General features: G+C 40.7%; 1 long non-coding RNA gene across 10 annotated transcripts in view; it reads right to left on the bottom strand.

Annotated features, from left to right (window-relative positions):
- The window catches only part of LOC123573636 (uncharacterized), a 180859-nt gene that overhangs the window by 107642 nt on the left and 51746 nt on the right, over window positions 1-21471 (bottom strand). The window contains exon 3 of one of the 10 annotated variants that reach the window (XR_010587027.1): window positions 20077-20141. The exons of 8 other annotated variants lie outside the window; for them this stretch is intronic. This is a non-coding gene — a long non-coding RNA (uncharacterized lncRNA). Of the gene's footprint in view, window positions 1-3942; window positions 4255-20076; window positions 20142-21471 lie in introns of those variants that run through there. One more of the 10 variants, XR_012435140.1, reaches the window with a different exon arrangement.

The following is a 21471-nucleotide window of genomic DNA, read 5'->3' as shown; positions in this document are numbered from 1 at the left end:
GACTCTACCACCATCATTGTCCCCAACACACACACACACACACACACACACACACACACACACACACACACACACGCACACAAACCTGGCAGGCAGAGTTTGTGGTGAGCCAAGATGGCGCCACTGCACTCCAGCCTGGGCAACAGAATAAGATTCCATCTCAAAAAACTAACAAACAAACAAAAACCCTAAAGATTACACACGCACACGCGCACACACACACTGTTAGAACTAATAAATGAATGCAGCAAAGTTGAAGGATACCAAATCAACATACAAATATCAGTTGTGTTTCTATACACTTAACAATGAAAAATCCAAAAGGAAATTAAGAAAATAATGCCATTTACAATAGTGTTAACCAAGGAGGCAAAAGACTTATACAATGAAAACTACAGAATGTTGCTGAAAGGAAACATAAATAAATTTAAAGACATTCCATGTTCATGAATTAGAAGACTTAATATTGTAAAGATGTCCATACTACCCAAAGCAATCTACAGAGTTAATGCAATTCCTATCAAAATCCCAACAGCTTTTTTTGCAGAAATAGAAAAATTCATTCTGAAATTCATATAGACTCCCGAAGACCCTGAATAGATGAAACAATTTTGAATAAGAGCATAGTTGGAGGGCTCATACTTCCTGATTTCAAAACATATTATAAAGTTAACAGTAATCAAAACAGTGTAGGACTGGCATAACGATAGGCATACAGACAATGAAATTGAATACAGTACAGAAGTAAACCTTCACACATATGGTCAAATGATTTTCAACAAGGGTGCCAAGACTATTCAATGGCAAAAGGACAGTCTTTTCCCAAAAAATGATGTTGAGGAAACCACATATACACATGTAAAATAATGAAGGTATATACTTACTCTGTTAGGCTACTTGGGCTGCCATAACAAAATACCACAGACTGAGTGTCTTAAACAATAGACATTTAATTTTCTCATAGTTCTAGATGTTGTAGGTCCAAGATCAAGGTGGCAGCAGAGTTAGTTTCTGGGAAGGCCTCTCTTTCTGGCTTGTATATGACCAGCTTTTCACTGAGTCCTTACATGACCTTTCCTCTGCATGCACATGGAGAGGGAGCAAGATCTCTGGTGTCTCCTCCTCTTCTTATAAAGACACCAGTCCTATTAGATTAGGGCTTCACCCTTATGTCCTCATTTAACCTTAATTATCCCCTTAAGGGCTTTATCTCCAAATGTAGTCTCATTGTAGGTTAGAGCTTCAACATATGAACTGAAGAGGGTGCACAATTTAGTCTATAACACTTACGTTATGCCATATAAAAAACTAACTCAAAATTGGTCAAAGACATAAACATAAAACCCAAAACTATAAAACTCTTAATAGGGAGAAACCTTCATGGCATTGGATTTGGCAGTGATTTCTTGGATATGACACCAAAACATAGGCAACAAAAGGAAAAATAGATAAACTGGACTACATCGAAATTAACTTTCTGCACATCAAATGACACAATTAACAGAGTTAAAAGGCAACCTACAAAATTAGAGAAGATATATCAACTCATATATCTGAGAAGGAGTTAACATCCTTCTCATGTAGTTCATATGTAATGAACTACAACTCGACAACAACACAACTAAACAACCTGAAGTAAAAATGTGCAAATAACTTGAATAGACATTTCTCCAAAGATGATATACAAATGGGCAACAAGCATATGAAAAAAATGCTCAACATTAAGTAGTCATTACAAAACTGTAAATCAAAAGCACAAAGAGATACCACTTCACACCCATTAGGATGGCAACTATAAAATTTAAAAAACAAAACAGAAAATAACAAGTATTGGTGAGAATGTGAAGAAACTGAAACCCACGTACACTCGGTAGAAATGGAAAATGGTGCAGCCATATGGAAAACAGTATGGCAACTTTTTAAAAAATTAAAAATAGAATTAGTGTATGATCCAGCAATTCCACTTCTGAGTATAGATTTAAAAAATGGAAAGCAACGTCTTGAAGAGATACTCATACATGCATATTTATAGCAGTGTTTTTCATAGTAGCCAAAAAATGGAAGCAATTTGTGTCCTTTAATGAGTGGATGGATAAATACAAAGTGGCATATACATACAATGGAATATTATTCAGCCTTACAAAGAAAGCAAATTCTGACACATACTACGAACATGGAGAAACCTTAAGAACATTACATTAAGTGAAATGAGCCAGTAACAAAAAGACAAGTACAATATAATTTCACTTATATGAAATATCTAGAGTAGTAAAACTCATAGAAACAGAATGTAGAGGCCAGGAATAGTGCCTCAGACCTGCAATCCCAGCACTCTGGGAGGCTGAAGCAGGAGGATCACTTGAAGCCAGGAGTTTGAGACCAGCCTGGGCAACATAGTAAGACCATGTCTCTACAGAAAAATTTAAAAATTAGCTGGGCATGGTGGCTCGCACCTGTAGTTCCAGCTACTCAGGAGGCTGAGGCAGGAGGATTGCTCAAGCCCAGGTGTTTGAGGTTACAGTGAGCTGTGATTGTGCCACTGTACTCCAACCTAGGCAACAGAGCAGGACTCCATCTCTAAAAACAAACAAGCTTGGAACAGTGGCTCACGCCTGTAATCCCAGCACTTTGGGAGGCCAAGGCAAGTGGATCACTTGAGGTCAGGAGTTCGAGACAAACCTGGCCAACATGGTGAAACCTCGTCTCTACTAAAAATACAAAAAAAATAGCCAGTTGTGGTGGCGCACTCCTATAGTCCCAGTCATTCCAGAGGCTGAGGCAGGGGAATCGCTTGAACCCGGGAGGCGGAGGTTGCAGTGAGGGAAGATCACATCACTGCACTCCAGCCTGGGTGACAAGTATAAGATTCAGTCTCAAAATAAATAAATAAGTAATAAGAAACAAACAAACAAAGTAGAATGATGGCTGCAAGGGGCTGGGGAGTTGGAGGGGTAAACAGGGAAATGGGAGAGTTGTTGTTTAATGGTTGTATAAATCAGGGTTCTCCAGGGAAGCAGAACCAATAGGATGTGAATATATATATGCACACACACACACACACACACACACACAAAGAAAGTTTAAGAGTGGCAAGTCCAGAATGTGCAGGGTAGGTTGGCAGGTTGGAAACTCAGGCAAGGGCCAATGTTGCAATTCAAGTTCAAATGCCACCAGGCTGGAGACCCAGAGAAGAGCCCATGTTGCACTACGAGACTGTCTGCTGGCAGAAGCCCCTGTTGTTTGAAGGAGGCAGTCTTTTGTACTTTTCAGACCTTCAACTGATTGGATAAGGCCTACTCACATCATGGAGGGCAGTCTGCTCTACTCAAAGTCCATTAATTTAAATGTAAATCTCATTTTTAAAAGTTAAAAGTCCCATGGCAGTGTATTTATAAATGTAAATCTCATCCAAAAACACCCTCAAAGAAACATTTAGAATAATGTTTGACCAAATATCTGGGGACTGTGGCCCAGCCAATTTAATGTATAAAATTAACCATCACAATAGGTGATAGAATTTCTGCTGTGTACGATGAAAAGTCCTGTATAACAATGTGAATATACTTAACACTACTAAACTGTACACGTTAAAATGGTTAAAATGATAAATTTTATGTTGTGTGTATTTTGCCACAATTTTTAATTAAAGTATATTAGATCTTACACTCGGGCCTGTGGCACCAGCAAGATGGGCAAATGTTGGAGTCTTTTTTTTTTTTTTTTTTTGAGACAGAGTCTTGCTCTGTCACTCATGCTGGAGTGCAGTGGCATGATCTCAGCTCACTGCAACCTCCGCCCCCCAGGTTCAAGCGATTCTTCTGCCTCAGCCTCCCAAGTAGCTGGGACTATAGGCGTGTGCCACCACGCCCGGCTAATTTTTGTATTTTTTTTAGTAGAGACAGGGTTTCACCATATTGGCCAGGCTGGTCTCAAACTACTGACCTCGTGATCCACCCGCCTCGGCCTCCCAAAGTGCTGGGATTACAGGCATGAGTCACCACACCAGGCCTGTGTTGCAGTCTTTATACTGCCAGGAAGCTCTGTAGCCACCAACACGACCAGAAGAGGCATAATAAACAGTTTAAGACCCATTTCCATATATTTTTGAAGGCAAGCTGCCACTAAGTTTTTTTTTGCGGGGGAAATGGTCTTGCTCTGTCACCCATGCTGGAATGCAGTGGCACAATCACAGCTCACTGCAACCTCAACCTCCCAGACTCAAGTGATCCTCCTACCTCAGCCTCCTGAGTAGCTGGAACCACAGGTGCATACCACCACATCTGGCTAATTAAATAAAAGAAAAAAAATTTTAATAGATAGGACCTGACTGTGTTGCCCAGGCTGATCTCAAACTCCTGGACTCAAGTGATCCTCCCACCTTGGCCTCCCAAAGTGCTGGGATTCTGTAATCACAGGTGTGAGCCATCACACCCGGCCCAAGGCAAACCCCTTTGAAGGCACTTCACATGCAAAGAGAATTGTACTAGAAAAAGTAGAGGTTGAACCCAAATAGCCAAATGCTGCCAGCAAGAAGTGTATCAGGGTCCAGCTAACCAAGAAATGCAATAAAACCACAGATCTCATATGCAATGACAGTTGCTTAAACTTTACTGAGGAAAATGATAAAGTTCTGGTTGCTAGATTTGGTTGCAAAAGTCATGCTGTTGGTGACATTCCTGGATTTTGCTTTAAGGTTGTCAAAGTAGCCAACATCTCTCTTGGCCTGATGCAAAAACAAGAAGGAAAGGCCAACATCATAAGGTTTGATGATTCAAAAATGGTAGCAATAAATTTTCATATGCTAAGAAGAAAGTGTATTAGAGATAGAAATTTCTTTAACTAAATATCAAAAGAAATCTTTCCCTAACAGATGTTAGGATACAAATAGGATTTTACCTTTTTCTGGGGTAAAAAGACTTCAAAGAGCACACTTCCATAAAGATTGAGAGGGCAACATATTAAGTCATATCTCTAAGAAGCAATTTCTGTGGGGGAGTTGAGATTACAAAATCCAGGTATATTGCTTCTTGGGAATGTAATTTTTCTCGGACATAGAGAGTAAGAGAAATAGCAAGTAGCTAATGCATCCTTCTATTGTTACTCTAAAATAACAAACTCTTAAAACACAATTTTCTTCCCAATTGTTCTTTTACAGACAAGTCCAAGATCACATTTTTTTTTTTTTTTTTTTTTTTTTGTGACAAGGTCTCACTCTGTTGCCCAGGCTAGAGCGCAGTGGCATAAGCACAGCTCACTGCAGTCTTAACCTCCTGGGCTCAAGCAACCCTCCTACCTCAGCCTCCTGAGTAGCTTAGAACTATGGGTGTGAGCCAGCATGTCTGGCTAATTTTTTTATTAGTATTTGTAGTGATGGGGCTCTCACTATGTTGCCCAGGCTGGTCTTGAATTCCAGGGCTCAAGCAATCCTGCCTCAGCCTCCCAAAGTGCTGGGATTACAAGCATGGGTCACTGCACGCAGCCTAAAATAACACGTTTTTCAACTGAAGTATTGGTAATACCAGTTAATTTATGGCTAATCATATGACAAATGACTATAATTTTAATACTGTGGTGAACATTGCTATGTACACAGAAGGTAGAATTTGATCCATAGAATAACCAAATCTATGCTTCCGATGCATTTTAAGTAGATTTTATGAAATTTTATCTTCATACTTGAGGATTCTTCACTAGGTAAGGGAAGTATACATTAATGACTGTTATGGTGATGTTAACTTGGAAACTATCAGAACATTCATTCAAGTTTTTATATTCTAGAGAACCTCTTCTTAATACAAGTTCCTGAAACTTACACTTAGGTATAACAAGAAGAATCTCTTCTTTAATCCCATTATGTTGAGCCATTAGTTTATCCTATTAACAAGATTATAAGAGTAATAATAGTTCTGATCCTCATGCTGATGGTCAAGGTATAATCATGGTAGTAAAATAATTACTAATTATAACCAAAAAAGTAGTATAAATTCAACTTACTCTAAATTCTATAGGAAAGTTCAATTTAGCTTTTGGTATTCTATTAATTTCTGTAGCAGCTTTTTTTCCTCCATGAAATTAGAGTTAAAGAAAAGAGATAAGTATTTCCAAGTCAAGAAATTAGCTTTTCTTCCCCAAAGAAAGATAATCCCTTGAAAAGTCTTACAGGGCCTGGCGCAGCAACTCATGCCCATAATCATAGCATCTTGGGAGGCAGAAGTGGGAGGATGGGTTGAGCCCAGGAGTTCAAGACCAGCCTGGGCAACATAGAGAGACCCTGTCTCTATAAAAAAATAATTTAAAAATTAGGCGGGCATGGTGGCACATGCCTGTCGTCCCAGCTACTTGGGAGGCTAAGGTAGGAAGATCACTTGATCACTTGGGCTCAGGAGGTCGAGGCTACAGTGAGCAATGATTCATAATTGCACCACTGTACTCCAGCCTGGGTGACAAAAGGAGATGTCTCCAAAAAAAAGAAAAGAAAAGTCTTCCAGTCTCCAGTAAAAGCTCTAACCCTTTGAGGAGCGCATTTAGGTTAAATAGAGCAAGTTCAATGAGGTGATGACAGAGGAGCTAGCTGAAATGCTGAGCTCAGGTCACTGCAATTTCAGGTTTTTAAGTATCCCTTAAGTATCCCTTAAAAAATTCTTTTAAAAATTGAACACAAACTTGGGAAACCAATGAATCATAAATATGAATGAAATCTCTAAAGGGCATCTAGCCTATTTTGCTGCTTCTGAGTAGAAGTCTAACTTTTAAAATATATCTCCAGGGAAGGCTTTTCCCTAAACTCCTCCAAATTAGGATAGCCAGTATACCCTTTCATACTGTATTGTATTATCCTTCAAAGCACTTACCACCAATGAACTCAAATAATTATTTGGATTTGTTTAAGATGGCTAACTAAACTCCTCAGTTACCTCTCTCCCCTCCCAAAATCATAATGACACGATGAAAGAAATATGGCAATACAAATAAATCCATAACATGAAGGATATCAATCGACTAGAAGAGTATGGAATTTCTAGAAGATTTAATCCAGCTAGGAGAAACCCTATAAACTTTCCTACTGAAGAATAGGACTAAACTCGGATTCAAAGTAACTGAGTCTAAGAGGCAGCCGACATGTAATGAAGGGTTTGGGGAATAACTGCATCAGCTTGCAACTCTCAGAACTGCTGACTTGGCCTCAGCCCTGGGTTAAAGCCATGAATCCACTTTCAAATAGCCAAATAAAATTAATATTCTGTTGAGTAAGACTCTCAGTGTGAGCTCTGGGACTACAGAGTTTAGGCAATAACCCCTATAACTGACAACTAGCTTGAGGGACAGGGAGCTACCACATGCAAAAAACCAGGTTCCAGATGCCCTGAAGAACAGAGCCCATTTGACCACACTCAGTACTCCTGGCCCTCCCCTTCCTTCAGTCACCATAGCTGGGTCCTGTGACAGGAAGTCATATTCACTGCCAGGAGATCAAGTGTCTTCAGAGACACATCAGCTAATCTAGGCCTCTTTTACAAATAGTAAAAAACAATAGAAAACTACCAAACATTGAAATAAAGCTGAATTAATTCATTGTGTGGTATCATTTTATTTTACTGAATTAACCTCTGAGAAAATGGGATTAATACAGGAAATGAAAGGTAATTTTTAAAGTGTATAATTTATTATCCCAAGAGAATCTCACACTCATTAAAACAGAAGAGGTTGCTGTGAGAAAGAATCAATTACAATTCTCAGAAACAAAAAATTTGATTAAATTTAAATGTTTCAATATTTTGGAAAAATATTAAAGATAAAAATTTCTCCTGACTAGTAGAGATATTGAACATCTTTTTATGTTTTTTGATCATTTAGACTTCAATTTCTGTGAAATACCTGTTTATAGTTTTTGCTCACTTTTTCGTCTTAGGTCATTTGCAATTTTTCTTATTGATTTGTGAGTTCTCTTTATATATTCTGTATATTGTTATATGCCAGGCAGATAGTTTCTTTCAGCCTGCCACCTGCCTTTCAACTGTCTTTAAGTGTCTTTCAATCTGAGGGAATTTAAATTTTTTATAGAGAGTAATCTGTAATTATTTTCCTAAAAGCTCACAAGCTCTAATTTTGCATAGAAATGCTTTCTCCAGCCCCAGTACAATAACAAAGCTTCTTCTGATATAATTATAAATATTTGCTGGGCATGGTGGCTCACACCTGTAATCCAGCACTTTGGGAGGCTGAGGCAGGGAGATCATCTGAGGTCAGGAATTCGAGACTAGCCTTGCCAACATGATGAAACCCCATCTCTACTAAAAATACAAAAATTAGCTGGGCATGGTGGCATACACCTGTAATCTCAGCCACTCAGGAGGCTGAGGCAGGAGAATTGCTTGAAACCACGAGGTGGAGGTTGCAGTGAGCCAAGACTGTGCCACTGCACTCTAGCCTGGGTGACACAGCGAGACTTCATCTCAAAAAAAAAAAAAAAAAAATTATAAATATTAAAACCATCTAACCTTTCTAAATTTCAGTTTCCTAATTTGTAAAGCTGAGATAACTTCCTTGCAAGGTTGTTGTGGAATGAATGAGACGATGCACATAAAACGTATGATATACAATAGGCACTCAAAACAGACTTAGACGATGTAGCCTTATTACAGGGATAAGAAAAGTGAGAACAATGAAAGAAAGGGACCTGGCCAAGATCAGATACAAAAAATATAACCTCCCAAGTCATAGATTCAGAGCAACAAGACTAAATGACTTCTCTTTAGCCTCTTTTATGGCCTGGATAGGCATTTACCACTACTTTATAGTAAAAAAGAAAAGAAAAAAGTACACAGACACCTTGTAAATAGCTTATCCATCCCCTAATCAGCAAGGGAAGATTGTTGCACATGTTGAGATTTCACTTTATTGCTCTCTTCTCTTTCACCACTTGCTTGACTCAGCATAGCATGGCTACGGTTTCATCTTTCCCTCTCCGCACCTTGTCCTTCTCACCCCCTGCTTTTGCTTTGAATCTGTCAGTCCACATGCCATGTACCTGAAGCCTGGGACATTGATGGTCATGTCACCAATGAAGGCAGAAGGATTGCCAAACTCTATAGGGAAGAAGGACCACTTTCACCATTCCCCATATTCACCATCCTGCGATGCTAATTCCTAAGGCTCTCAATCTCATTTTCTTTCATGTACGTTGCTTCAGCAGCTTCCTTGCCTCCCAGCCTCACATATACTCCATTCTGTTGTCCTACTGATATTCCTAAAGCAAAATCGGATTATGTCACTTTTTATTTAAAACCCTTCAATGCTATGTAACTCACATGTTGTTTGGCACTAGGAAAATATTTACCTTCATTGAGTCCATTTCTCCATTTGGAGAATAGGCATAATAATGGTGACCCCATTACTTTTAATATGAAATTAGAATACCTTAGCTTGGCCTATAAATTCCTGCATGGTCTCCAGCTTCATCCCCCATCTTGCATTTCTTGGTCCAGTCATCTTAATCTCTTTCTATTTCTAAAACATAACATGCTCACTGTTACTCTATAATTTTGCACATGCTGTTCCCTCTGTTTGGAATAATAATCTTCTCCCTCATCTAATCCCAAGGCCCTTCCATCCACCTTTATTGACTAACTCTTATTAATACATGAATGTTTAGCCTTCTCTTGAAGTATGTTTCTGACACGTAGTTATTAATTGAATGAATAACTAACAAACACGAAGCATCTACTCTGTGTTAATCATTTTATGTACAGTATCTCATTTTATCCTCATGAAATTCCCATAAGGTAGATATCATTATTCCCATCATTGTGGGAGTTGAAAGCAAGGCATCGAGAGGTTGAGTCACATGTCTAAGTTGATACAGTTATAAGAGGTAGAACTGGTACCTGAATCCAGGTCTTTCTGACTCTAAAGGCCAAGTTTGGAATGAAGCAGAGGATCAAGAAGGACATGAAAGATGAAGTAATACTAAAATCAAATCTTAAACATAAAGCTTTCAAGAATAAGGCCCTCTTCTACAGAGTCTGCATAGGTTTTCAGAAGCAGCACAATATCTTTAAAGGCTAGCTTTTTCACCAAGTCCTGAAGAAAGAAGCCAAGGACCCACAGAGCAGTGGGTTCTCTTGGCCAGCAAAGAGATGTGGCAACCTGCGATTTTTATATATATATATATAAAATTCACAGTTCCTGGCTTATATCTCCCATTGTCCATGTTACAGTCCTTTGTTATAATGTTGGACACTTTAGGCCTCAGGAGCAGGTCTCAGGAAACAGAATTTCTCCCTCTCACCTTCTCATTTCTCCTGTCCTCCTTTTACTTGCCTATGGCAGGACTCTAATCTGATTGTGGGCTAAAAGACCCTCACTTCAGAGAGAGTCCTGCCCCATACTCTGGAGGAACGAATGCTGCAGAGAGAGGCCAAGAAGAATCTGAACAAACAAGCCTTGCTGAGTTTAAATCATATGCTTTTTGTCCAATCACATTTCTGCATGGTTGTCAGTCATGCCTACACAATGAAGTCGCCATAAAAACCCAAAAGGGCAGAGTTAGAGAGCTTCTAGAGAGCTGAACATGTGTAGGTTCATGGAGGGTGGTACACCAAGAAAGGGCATGGCAGCTCCGTGCCCCTTCCCCGATACCTCACGCTATGCATTTCTTCATCTGCATCCTTTGCAATATCCTTTATAATAAACTGGTAAACACAAGTGTTTCCCTGAATTCCATGAGCCACCCTAGCAAATTATTGAGATCCAAAGAGAGGATCATGGGAACCCCAGCTTGAAGCCAGTTGATCAGAAGTTCTAGAGGCTCAGACTTGCAACTCGTGTCTGAAGGTGAGGGCAGTTTTGGGATCTGAGCCCCCAACCTGTGGTATCTGACATTAGATTCAGGTAGATAATGTTGGAATTAAATTAGCGGACATTAAGTTGGTGTCTGCTGCAGAAGTGACTGTATACTTGGTGGTGAGAAAAACCCCCACACACATATTTGGTCATATATGTCTTCTGTGTTAATTATTGTTGTGGCATGAGATTACAGGGGAAAATATTGCCTGAGTTTTTCCTAAACATGACCATTCTAGACAGCCCTCCTGGAGGAGCACTTTTGTCCCATGACGTCTCTAGCATAAGAAATTAGGAATTAGGCTGGGTGCAGTGGCTCATGCCTGTAATTCCAGCACTTTGGGAGGCCAAGGTGGGTGGATCACGAGGTCAACAGATCGAGACCATCCTGGCCAACATGATAAAACCCCATCTCTACTGAAAACACAAAAATTAGCTGGGCATGATGGCACATGCCTGTAATCCCAGCTACTCAGGAGGCTGAGGCAGGAGAATTGCTTGAACCCCGAAGGCAGAGGTTGCAGTGAGCCGAGATCATACCACTGCACTCCAGCCTGGTGACAGAGCAAGATTCTCTCTCAAAAAGAAAGAAATTTGGAATTAGAGGGTTCTTTTCAGACTATTAGATCCCCTTTTGTATTAGTCCTTTTTCATGCTGCCAATAAATATGTACCCAAGACTGAGCAATTTACAAAAGAAAGTCTCACAATCATGACTGAAGGCAAGGAGGAGCAAGTCACATCTTAAGTGGATGGCAGCAAGCAAAAAATGAGAGAGCTTGTGCAGGGGAATGCCTCTTTTTAAAACCATCAGATCTCATGAGACTTATTCATTATCATGAGAACAGCATGGGAAATACTTGCCCCCATGGTTCAGTTACCTCCCACCAGGTCTCTCCCACAACATATGGGAATTCAAGATGAGATTTGGGTGGGGACACAGCCAAACCATATCATCTTCTTTCTACACTATGAAGTGTAGTACATTTCTTTAAAAATGTCTCTTTTTTAAAAAAAGGCCTTCCATCCTGGTATATACAAATTTACGAGGAAAATCATACTATTGGAGTAGAAACAATTTAAATATAAAGGATAAGCTACTTAAACATCGAATTTTAGAGCTTAGGACAGTCTTATTTGTGGTCATAGCAAATTAAAATACATTATTTTAGTGTGCTATACATGGTCATAGATTATAGGTGCAGAAATAAAAAGATGGTACAAAAGTGGATCTTTCTATTTTCAAAATATCTGAGTTCCTTTACTCTTTGTTCATCATAAGAAAATGATTTACAAATAGTCACATGCTTGTGGTACTGTTAAAGTTTGCTGGAAGCTTTTTTGAGTGGTCTGTTAATGGGGTATACCTAATGATTCCATAGTGATTTATGCCTAATAATTCTATAATAGTTTTTCCTCAAACAATTCTGACTTCCGATAAGGAAAAAGGTAACTTCCTCTGAAGATTAGTGTAATGATGAATAGAGGGCCAAAAAGAAGGTTAGAAGCAACAATTGGTGTGTGATAATGATGGATATGGTAGGAACAGAAGAACTGAAAGTGAGGCACTCAAAATATAATGGATAGATATATTGTTAAGTAAAAAAAGCAGAAAGAGCAATGGACAGAATATACTACTGTGTGTGTGTGTGTGTGTGTGCGTGTGTGTGTGTGTGTGTGTGTGAAAGAGAAAGAGAGAGAGAAATGTCTCTGGAAAGACAGGAAACTGGTTGCCTCTTAAAAATGGGATTAGAAATACTGGTTTGAGGGAAGAGGTCAAGAGTTAGTAAAGACTTCTGCTCCTACCATGTGAGACACCTGCACCCCCTTCACCTTCCACCATGAATGTAAGCTTCCTGAAACCCTCACCAGAAGCAGATACTGGCACTATGCTTCCTCTCCAGCCTGCAGAATCATGAGCCAATTAAATCTCTTTTTTTTTTTTTTTTTTGAGACAGAGTCTCACTCTGTCACCCAGGCTGGAGTGCAGTGGCACAATCTCGGCTCACTGCAACCTCCACCTCCTGGGTTTGAGCAATTCTCCTGCTTCAGCCTCCTGAGTAGCTGGGACTATAGGCACGTGCTACTGTGACCAGATAATTTTTGTATTTTTAGTAGAGATGGGTTTTCACCATGTTGGCCAGGCTGGTCTCAAACTCCTGACCTCAGGTGATCCACCCGCCTCGGCCTCCCAAAGTGCTGGGATTACAGGCATGAGCCACCGTGCCCGGCCGTAAACCTGTTTTCTTTATAAATTACCCAGTCTCAGGTATTTCTTCATAGCAATGCAAGAACAGCCAAATACAGAAAATTGGTACTGAGAAGTGGGGTATTGCTATAAAGATACATGAAAATGTGGAAATGACTTTGGAACTGGGTAACAGGCAGAGGTTTGAAGAGTTTGGAAAGCTCAGAAGAAGACAAGATGAGGGAACTTTGGAAATTCTTAGAGACTGGTTAAATGATTGTGACCAAAATACTGATAAGTGACTTGGACAATGAAGTCCGGTCTGACCAGGTCTCAGATGAAAGTGAGGAACTTACTGAAAGCTGGCATAAAGGAAACCCTTGTTGTACTTTAGCAAAAAGCTTGGCTATATTGTGTCCATGCCCCAGACATCAATGGAAGTTTGAACTTGAGAGTGATAACCTAGGGTATCTGGTGGATGAAATTCCTTTTTTTTTTTTTTTTTTTTGAGACAGAGTCTCGCCCTGTCATCCAGGCTGGAGTGCAATGGCGCAATCTCAGCTCACTGCAACCTCTGCCTCCCAGGTTCAAGCAATTCTCCTGCCTCAGCCTCCTGAGTAGTTGGGATTACAGGCATGCACCACCATGCCTGGCTAATTTTGTATTTTTAGTAGAGACGGGGTTTCACCATGTTGGCCAGCCTGGTCTCAAACTCCTGACCTCATGATCCACCCACCTCAGCTTCCCAAAGTGCTGGGATCACAGGCTTCAGCCACCGCACCCAGCCCGAAATTTCTAACCATCAAAGTATTCAAGAGTTAGCCTGGCTGTTTCTAATGACCTATATTCAGATGCAGGAGCAAATAAATGACTTAAGGTTGGAAGTTAATATTTAAAGGGGAAGCAGAACATAAAAGTCTGAAAACTTTTCAGTCTGGCCATGTGACAGAGAAAAAGCATTATCGGGAGAGGAATTCAAGCAGGCTGCAGGGCAACTGCTTGCTAGAGAGATTTGCATAACCAAGAAGGAGGCAAGTGCTGATAGGCAAGACAATGGGAAAGAGACCTTGAAGGCATTTCAGAAATCTCTGAGGCAGCCCCTCCCATCATAGGCCTAGAAACCTAGGAGAAAAGAATTGTCTAGTAGGTGAGGCCCAGGGCCCCACTGTTCTGAGCAGCCTGGGGACACTGGTCCCTGCATCCCTGCCTCCCTGCTGCTCCAGCTCCAGCTGCAGCTCAAAGGGGCCCAGATACTGCTCAGACCTCCATTCTAGAGAGTACAAACCATAAGTCTTGGAGGCTTCCACATAGTGTTAAGCTTGTAGGTGCACAGAGTGAAGGAGACTCGGCAGCCTTACCTAGATCTCAGAGGATGTATGAGAAACCCTAGATGCCCAGACAGAAGCATGCTGCAGGAGTGGAACCCTGATAGAGAACCCCTACTAGGGCAGTGCAGAGGGGAAATGTGGGTTTGTAAGCCCCACACAGAGTCCCTACCAGAGCACTGCCTAGTGGAGCTGTGGGAAAGGGGCTGCTATCCTCCAGATCCCCTAGAATGATAAACTCACCAGCAGCTTGCATCCTAAGCCTGGAAAAGCCACAGGCACTCAACCCCAACATGTGATAGCAACTGCAAGGGCTGCATCCTACAAAGTCACAGAAGCAGAGCTTCCCAAGACCCTGGGAGCCCAACCCTTCTACCAGTGTGCCCTGGTTGCAGGATATAGAATCAAAGGAGACAATTTTGGAGCTTTAAGTTTTAACGACTGCCCTCCCCTGGGTTTCAGACTTGCATGGGGCCTGCAGCCCCTTTCTTTTGGCCAATTTCTCCTTTTTGTAATAGGAATGTTCACCCAATACTTGTACCCCACTTGTATCTTGGAAGTATATAACTTGTTTTGATTTTACAGGCTCATAGGTGGAAGCAGATGAGTCTCCGATGAGACTTTGGACTCTGACTTGGGACTTTTGAGTTAATACTGAAATGAGTTGAGACTTTGGGGGACTATTTGGAAGGCATGATTATATTCTGCAATATAAGAAGGGCATGAGATTTTGGGGGAACCAGGGGTGGAATAATAGAGTATGGATATTTGGTCCTCATTCAAATCTCATGTTGAAATGTAACCCCAATATTGGAGGTGGGGCCTAGTGGGAGATGTTTGGGTCATGGAGGAAGCTCTCTCATGGCTTGGTGCTGTCCTCATGAGAGTGAGTGAGTTTTCATGAGACCTGGTTGTTTAAAGACACCCATTCCCACCTCTTATTCTCATTCCCACCATGTGACATGCCTGCTCCACCTTTGCCTTCCAGAGGCCCTCACCAGTAGCAGATGCCAGGACTATGCTTCCTGTACAGCCTGCAGAACTGTGAGCCAATTAAACTTTTCTTTATTAAAAAAAAAAAAAAAAAGTATGAGTGGACTTTTTTTGTTCTGTACTTTTTTGTGTGGGTACATGTGTTTTTGCTGGGTTTTTTTGTTTGTTTGTTTTCATTTTTGTTTTGCATGTATTTTCATTTCAAAACAAAACAAGAATGCATGAAGTTGCCCAGAAATGCTAGGGTCAGGTGTTTGGGGCACGTTCAAGTTTAGCCAAGCCATATGGGATGCAGCCTCTCAGAAACTGGCCAGGAATAGATATACAACTTTTATTAAATTAATGGTTTTAGTGTGCTCTGCCTGGAGAAAGCCGAATGGACATTCTGAGAGCCAAGGAAAGAGTGATGGGACAACTGAAAGATAGATGAACGCTATGGAGCAAAGGAAAGTGAGAGATGGAATTCAAGAATGTATCTCCATTCAGGTGCTAGGTACCTAAGTGAGTGTAACTCTTGGTCTCTGTGAGGTCTTTCTCGAACAGTAGTAGAAGGCATTTTAGACCATGATAGTGATTGACATAATCCGTTTGACTCTACTTGCTTTGATAGTAAGTTTCTGATTATTATTTGGCTTCCCGTGTATATTATTCGCACAGAAAATATGTCCCAATCAAGAAAATTTTTGCTATCTACCCATCTGACAAAGGGATAATATCCAGAATCTACAAAGAACTTAAACAAATTTAAAAGAAAAAAATCAAACAACCCCATCAAAAAGTGAACAAAGAATATGAACAGACACTTCTCAAAAGAAGACAGTTATGCAGCCAACGGACACATGAAAAAATGCTCATCGTCACTGGCCATCAGAGAAATGCAAATCAAAACCACAATGAGATACCATCTCACACCAGTTAGAATGGCAATCATTAAAAAGTCAGGAAACAACAGACGCTGGAGAGGATGTGGAGAAACAGGAATGCTTTTATACTGTCAGTGGGAGTGTAAACTAGTTCAACCATTGTAGAAGACAGTGTGGCGATTCCTCAAGGATCTAGAGCTAGAAATAGCATTTGACCCAGCCATCCCATTACTGGGTATATACCCAAAGGATTATAAATCATGCTGCTATAAAGACACATGCACATGTATGTTTACTGCAGCACTATTCACAATAGCAAAGACTTGGAACCAACCTAAATGTCCATCAATGATAGACTGGATTAATAAAATGTGGCACATATACACCATGGAATACTATGCAGCCATAAAAAAGGATGAGTTCATGTCCTTTGTAGGGACATGGATGAAGCTGGAAACCATCATTCTGCACAAACTATTGCAAGGACAGAAAACCAAACACCGCATGTTCTCACTCACAGGTGAGAACACTTGGACACAGGGTGGGGAACATCACACACTGGGGCCTGTCATGGTGTGGGGGGATGCAGGAGGGATAGCATTAGGAGAAACACCTAATGTAAATGACTAGTTAATGGGTATAGCAAACCAACATGGCACATGTATACATACGTAACAAACCTGCACATTGTGCACATGTACCCTGGAACTTAAAGTATAAAAAAAAAAATACATCCCAATCAGCCAAGGGAGGGTGAGGGGTGATTTCAGTCCACTTTGAATTCAAATTTCTTACTGTATTTGAATAAATAAATAATAAAGTCCTTTGTACACAGACAAGACAATATTTCTGAAAGAGGAGTTGTTTGTTTCTCAGCATTTTCTTCTCTCTACTAAGACACCTAAACCAATAGGTATTTATTGGCTTATGAAAGATATGTAATAGCAGAAAAGAGAGGAAAAAACGGAAACTCTTTTTAGCTTTGTCTTTTGAAATTTAGCTCCTTAGAGTAACACAAAGGATCATGCCAACATTCTTGAGCAGTATGAACAGACCTTTCCTATCAACCTCCCTTACCAACTACAAACAGATTCTCCATATCTGGGGGGAAAAAAAGTTAAAGGGGAAGTGATAACAGTATGATACCAGTGTGGCTGGGAGAGTCTGCCTGTCAGGTCTCTGAGCCCGAGCTAAGCCATCATATCCCCTGTGACCTGCACGCATACATCCAGATGGCCTGAAGCAACTGAAGATCCACAAAAGAAGTGAAAATAGCCTTAACTGATGACATTCCACCATTGTGATTTGTTCCTGCCCCACCCTAACTGATACGATATATTCTCCCCTGCCCTTAAGAAGGTACTTTGTAATATTTTCCCCTGCCCTTAAGAAGGTATTTTGTAATATTCTCCCCGCCCTTGAGAATGTACTTTGTATACCTATCCCAAACCTATAAGAACTAATGATAATCCCACCACCCTTTGCTGACTCCTTTTTCAGACTCAGCCTGCCTGCACCCAGGTGAAATAAACAGCCTTGTTGCTCACACAAAGCCTGTTTGGTGGATTCTCTTCACACAGACATGCGTGACACTGCTTTGCTCTCACACTGAGCACAGGAAAGTGAGGCAGAGCCAAAACCCCAGATGAAATTATGGAATCCAACAGCAGAAGAGACCTGTGCTCCTGCAACTAAGGAGAATCCTGGGTAAATAGCATAATACCACAGAAGAAATATCTCTATGATCTCTCCAGAGACACTCTCGATGTCTAACTTTCAAGTCATCATGGTGGGGCACCAACAGAATATTCTCATGCACCCAAAGGATGCACAAAAATATTTGAGAGAGACTGACTAGATGTGCACAGATGAGAACAAAAGATATTACCATGACAACCTGCATAGCCCAATGAGGGAGTAACAGATTTCCCTTTGGCCCCCTCAGTGAAGACCCGATTTCCTTTAACCCTATGCTACCACCGCCAATGCTCTGGAACCAAATAAACCATATAATCATATAAATATATATATAAACCATATAAAGTCAGAACTCAGATATAATCCCATGTAAGAGAAAGGGCAGGAATTCAAGTTGGGAGATATTAACTTTTTGCCATCCTGATGGAATAGTGGCTCAGGATATAAATTTAGCTGAGTTACATAAGAATAAAACTGATATATTTCTTGTGCACCTAAATCTGTGGCCTTAGATTCATACCCACTATACATATTATTCACATCAGAGTCCTACGAGTTGGAGAGGTTGATCCAGAGCTACTTACCTACTATGTGCACCATTGGAGTTTCAATTTCCCCATAAGTCAACTAAGGATTTTAATATCCATTGCATGGGGTTAATAAGAAGACTCAATGAGATGATGTATGCTGTATAAGTTGCCAGGCCCACTCAAAATAGATACTCTAGAAAAATGCTATTTCCCTCACCCCAATATTACTATTTCAATCAATATACATAAAATGTTACAATTTCCAAGTTTACAACTGGTTATACATTAGTTATACTTTAGGTTGGCTGCTTCGTGATGGCATTTTAGCATCTTAATCTCATCAGTAAAATGTCCTCAAATCACATGGATTACTTCTGGGAAGAATTTCTGTGGCCGGTTAGTCCCACCCACAATGTGTGGTTTCCAGTAAGCTTCAATCAAAGAGAGTGTCCCCTCCCTGACCTGAGCATGCTGTCATTTCCCAGTCCTTTTGCCACAATCATCTCAGAGTCCATCTTTTGGCATGCTATCCCTCTGTCTTTTATACAGAAGTTAAGCCATGGCCTTCTCGTTCCAGGTCCAGGAAGTGTGTGCTGCACCATTGCAGGACATCTCCTGTTACTAGGTAAGGAAAAGGGAAGGATACCAGAGCAGGTATTCAATCTTTGAAATTTTCATCATTTTATTAACCAAGAAACCAAGCTCAGAGAGGCTAAGTGATTTCCTTGGTATCCAAGAATTAGTAAGTGATGGAGCAAAGCTTGAAGCTAAATGCAGTGGGCTCCAAAGCCAATGCTCTTTCTACCATGTAACCACCACATAGGAAAGGATATGAAGAGCAAGTATAATTTGTACTAAAATGATGGTTGATCGGAGTATATGGCCAGTATGTAAAGGTATTTGCAGCTGTCACCAAAACACATACATGTGTTTAGATAGTAAACTCAGAGAGAGAGAGAGAATTCAGTCATCTCTCATTGGGCTACAGTCAAAACTTGGGTTGACATTTAGCTCTATAGTAGTAACAATAATGATAATAATGCTTCTTGTATGTCTAGTACTCAGCTTTGATAAGTATTTTCATATCCATTATATGATTTAGTTGTCACAAAATTCCTGGCAAGATATATAGGGAAAGCATTATTCTCATTCTTTTGAAGAGGAAAAGAGGCACAGACTTGTTCCACCTCCCCTAGCAGTCTCAGAAATACCGAATTGAAGCCTCAAACTGTGTTCGAGTATGTGTGGGTACTGGGAGTGATGGCTGGAGATGTGAAGACATATGGCTGCCTTTTCCTTGGTGAAGTAGAGAAGGAGATGTACCGCTCAGTGCCTCAGCAGGAAACAGATGACATGGTCAAAGTTGATACTTTGAGGAGATTTTAATAAAGGAACTATCTACAAAAGAGTGCTCAGGATGTAGGGAAACCACAAGACCTAGTGGAGTTCTCTAGGTGGCATCCGTGAGGAACCATTACCATGCATAGGACTGAGTGAGCCAGAGGAAGATGTGTTTGTTAGAACAGGGAGATGAAAGTCTGTGCAGAGAGACCATGTGAAAGGAGCTTGAGCATTTGACCAAGGGACACAGCAGCTTGTAGTGACCCTACAAGGTGGGGGGTCCAGGGAAAAAGATACCTTGATCTTAGTCCTCTCTCCAGTCCTCTGATCACCTGCTGATGATTCCCTTTGGCCAAACCCACCTGGAAGTCAGAGGCAAGAATGCCTATTAATGGACTCAATACCATTTGTTTCATGAGGGAAGAACATGGAGCAAACGAGTGGAATGGATCCGGAGGAGCAAATGGAAGATGTCCTGCACATGAGGTTTTCCACTGAGAGTTAGAGGCCACACTAGAACAGTGCATCAGTAAAACTTCAGCTTAGTTGAAGTAATTAAACAATAAAAAGGAGTTAATGGACAGGTTTCAAGTGCAGTCAGGAGGCTGGCTCTCTGCAATGCTGTGGGACCTACTTTCCTCAGTGTGCCAACTGTCTACTTAAGCTACCTTACCACATGGTAACAAAATGGATGCAGCAGCTCCTGCTATTGCACTGGAACACCACACTGACTGGAGAAAGAGAAGGACTATGTTTCAGAATTCCCAGCAAAAGTTTTGAGACTCACTCTGATTGGGCTACCTTGGTTTAAACACTCAGTTGTGAACAGTGTGGCTAGACGATGGAGTGCACCAACTGACTTTATCTAGGTAAGTCGGCTTTGTCCCTGAAATGGGAGTGAGTTGGCTTTCCATAAACCATATAGATTTGGGAACAAAAGTAGGAACTTTGTGAGCCAGTTAAAGAGACCACCTAAAGGTGCGCACTCAAGTAGAATTGCAAACTGCCACTGTAAAGAAAGGAGCCAACTGGTGCTAAAAAGTGTTTCGATCCAAAGTGTAATCAAATAATGAGAGTCTAACATGGATTAAATGGACAGGGGTTTATTTCTTTACCCGATGAAGGGACAATGGAAAGGAAATAAAGGTGGTTTAATGATGCCCTTAGAAGCCCAGATTTCTTAGGATTGTTACTTCATGTAGAAAGATGGCTGCAGCACTTCCAGGTATTCTATCCAAGTTCAAGGTAGGAAAAAGCAAAAGAAAAAGGACCAAACAATTTAAAGGGGAAAAGTGTTTTCATAGAAAGCTATTACCTTTCTATTTGCCAAAGGAAGCACTTTGCTTCATTGGCCAGAACTATTTTATATCTTTTCACTGCAAAGGAGGTTGGGAAGTAGGGAATTTTAGTTTTTTCATCTGAATTGCAGATAAAGATAAGAGGGAAGGGGATTATAAATTGTTTCAGAAAGCTCAGCCTTGGTCTCTGTCACAGAAATGATTGCCTAACAGCATTGAAGCTCCAGCCGACGCTGGAAATCACAAATTTGTGGTGGAACCAATCAGCAGAGAATCACCCACTTGGTTAACTGGAAAAAATGACAGCTTTATACTAAATTTCACTGATTCTGCTAACTTGGGAGATCTATGAGCCAAATTTTTCTAGCAAAGAGGGCAGTAAAACCAACCACAT

This window comes from Macaca fascicularis, chromosome 5 (assembly GCF_037993035.2).
Source record: "Macaca fascicularis isolate 582-1 chromosome 5, T2T-MFA8v1.1".
NCBI classification, from domain to species: domain Eukaryota; kingdom Metazoa; phylum Chordata; class Mammalia; order Primates; family Cercopithecidae; genus Macaca; species Macaca fascicularis.
The sequence above is the reverse complement of the archived record's forward strand: the minus strand, read 5'-3'. Positions and strand labels throughout refer to the sequence as shown.